Below are 3,739 nucleotides of genomic sequence, written 5' to 3'. Positions count from 1 at the left end.
TCAATGAGAGGCAGGAAAATTCTGATAGGCAGTTCCAATAACATAGAAACAAAATTAATGAACAATGAGAATACTTTACCAAGGAGATTGAAACTCTAAAAAAGAACCAAATAGAACTTCTGGAAATAAACAACTCATGAAAAAAGATGAATAATGAAATAGCAAGCCTAGGAAACAGAACTGACCAGATGGAAAAAAGAATGAGTGATATCAAAGAGAGAAATCTGGAAATGATGCAGATAGAAGAAGAGGGAGACTTGAGAGAGAGAGAAAAATAAAAGAATTCTACAACAACTACCTGACACCATCAGGCAAAGCAACATAAGAATAATGCATATACCAGAAGAGGAGAGGACAGAGGGAGCAGAGAGAATATTCAAAAAAATAGTTGATGAGAATTTCCAAAATCTATGGAAAGAACTGGATTTCTGAATTCAAGAAGCAAAAAGAACACCCAATTAACTCAACCCAAAAAGGCCTTCTCCAAGAAACATCATATTAAAATTGGCAAAAATTAATGACAGAATTAATTTATTTCTTCATTAAAAATTAATGAAAGAATTCCAAATGCAGCCAAAAGAAAAAAGACAGTAATCTATAAAGGAAAACCCATTAAATTATCATCAGACTTCTCAGCACAAACCTTGTAAGCTAGGAGGGAGTAGAACCAAATATTCAAACTACTGAAAGAAAGAAATCACCAGCCAAGAATAATATATCCAGCAAAGCTCTCCTTTACATATGCAGGAGAAATAAAGGCATTTTCAGACACACATAAGCTGAAGAAATTCTCCACCATAAGGCCTATATTACAGGAAATACTGAAGGGGGTCATTTAACCTGAAACAAAGGGGAAAAATACATAACAATATATAAGAAGACCAACAGGCAGACAGAAGCAGGAAAGTGCAACCCTTATTAAGATCAGGGTATAATAAGCTTAAATATCACATAATGGTTAAAGATTAAAAAATACTTTAAAAAGAAAAGAAGACAACAGCTACTGCAACTTACAAAGAAACATACAGCATAAAGAGGGAAAATGCAAGATGACAGAAACAGAAAAAGGGAGGAACTAAAGGTCTGAATCTGCAAAGGAAAATGGAAATAAGGCACACACAGAAGAAAAAAGATTACTGTATGTATGTGTGTATATGTGTATGTGTATGGTAACCATACATGAAACTCCAGAACTCAGACACATAACATAAAAAAATAAAACACAGAACAGAGGGAAAAATCATAAAACATCAACAAATGAAAATAACAGACAAAACACAAGGACAAAGAAACAATGGAGACACTGAACTACAACAAAAGAAAAGATAAAATGATTATAAGAAAACATCATATTTCAACAATCACCTTAAATGTAAATGGACTGAACTCACCAATAAAAAAGCACAGAATTGCAGATTGGATCAAAAAATGAAACCCAACCATATGATGCCTTCAAGAGACACATCTCAGCTGCAAGGACAAATATAGACTGTGAAAGGGTGGAAAATGACATTCCAAGCAAGTGGCATCCTAGAGAAAGTGGGTGTAGCCATACTTATATCTGACAAAATGGACTTCAAGATAAAATAGCTAATGAGAGACATGATGGACACTTCATAATGATAAAAGGAACCACACATCAAGAAGACGTAACACTTATTAATATTTATGCCCCAATCAGGTAGCCCTGCAATATATAAAACATTACTAACTGAACTATAAGGGGTAACTGACAAAAACACAATTATAGTAAGGGACCTAAATACCCCACTGTCAGCTACAGATAGATCATCCAAACAGAAAATCAGTAAATATCAACCTTAATTGACACATTTCACCAATTGGACATAATTGAAATTTACAGAGCCTTTCATCCCAAAACAACATTCTTCTTTAGTACATGAAACAGTCTCAAGGATATACAATATTTTGGGGCACAAAAGTAGCCTAAACATTTTTTAAAAGACTGAAATCATACCAAGCATATTCTCTGTCCATAATTCTTTGAAACTAGAAATCAACTATAAAAAAAAAAATTGAAAAACCACAAATACATGGAGGTGAAACAACACGCTACTAAAGAGCAACTGGGTCATAGAAGAAATAAAAGGAGAGATCAAGAGATACATAAAAACAAACAAAAAATGAAAATATAACACATTAAAATTTTTGAGACACAGTAAAAGAAGTAATAATAGGAAAGTTCATATCATTATAAGCCTCTCTCAAGAAACATGATCCCAAATAAACAACCTAAATTTATGTATTAAAAAAATATAAAAAGAACAAATGAAGCCTAAAGTCAGAAGGAAGAAAATAATAAAAATTGGTGCAGAATTAAATAAAATTGAGAAATAAAAAGACAATATAATTATTAATACAACAAAACTGATTCTTTTTGAGATTATTAATAAAATTGACAGACCCCTGGCTAGACTCACTAAAGAAAATAGAGAAAGGACACAAACAAACAAAATCAAAAATGAAAGAGGAGATGCTATGACAGATACCACAGAAATACAAAACATCATATAAGAATATTATGAAAAATTATACTCCACCAAATTTAATAACCTAGAAGAAATGGACAAGTTCTTAGAAATATACAATTTTCCTAGACTGAATCATGAAGAACTGGAAAATCTAAATAAACCATTCAACAGTATGAAGATCGAAACAATCATCAAAAACTTTCCAAAAAGTAAAAGTTGAGGACTGGATGCCTTCACCAATTAATTCTACGAAACATTCAAAGATTTAATACCTGTTCCTCTCAAACTTTAGCAAAAAATTGAAGACAAGGCAATACTTCCTAACTCATTTTATGAGGACAAAATTACTCAGATACCAAAACCTGGTAAAGATAAAACAAAAAAAGAAAAAAGAAAACTATAGACCAATATCTCTCATGAACACAGATGCAAAATCCTAAATAAAATATTAGTAAATTGAAAAAAAAACCACAACATATTAAAAAGATTATAAACCAAGATCAATTGGGCGTCATCCCCAGGGGCATAGGGATGTTTCAACAAATGCAAATCGATTAATGTGATACACCACAAGAACAAATTAAAAAATAAGAATCATGTGATCATATCAATAGGTGCGGAAAAAGTCTTTGACAAGATACAGCATCCATTTATGATTAAAACACTTAATAAAATGAGTGTAGAGGGAAAGTACCTCCACGTAATAAAGGTTACATACAACAAAACCTCAGCTAACAAACTAGCTTGCTATCTATAGCCATACACCCAAATTAATTCAAAATAGATCAAAGACCTGAATACAAGACCTAAAACAATAAATTCCATAGAAGAAAACATAAGTATTAAATGCATAGACCTTGGATTTAGAGAAGATTTTATGAATTTGACCTCAAAGGCAAGGGAAGTAAAAGAAAAAATAAATTAATGAACTCTATCAAACTAAATAGCTCTGCACAGCAAAAGAAACCATCAATGAATCAAAGAGGCAACCACCTGAATTGGCGAATATATTTACAAACAATGCCTCTGATAAGGGCCTAATTTCCAAAATATATAAATAACTCATACAGTTCAACAATTAAAAAAACTTACAATCCAGTTAAAAAAATGCGCAGAGGACTTGAACAGACATTTCTCCCAGGAAGACATACAAATGTCCAATAGATATATGAAAAGATGTTCAACTTCACTCACTATTAGGGAAATGCAAATCAAAACAACAATGAGATACCATCACACACCTGTTA

This window comes from Pteropus alecto, unplaced genomic scaffold, assembly GCF_000325575.1.
Source record: "Pteropus alecto unplaced genomic scaffold, ASM32557v1 scaffold116, whole genome shotgun sequence".
NCBI lineage: Eukaryota > Metazoa > Chordata > Mammalia > Chiroptera > Pteropodidae > Pteropus > Pteropus alecto.
This window is presented reverse-complemented; position numbering follows the sequence as displayed.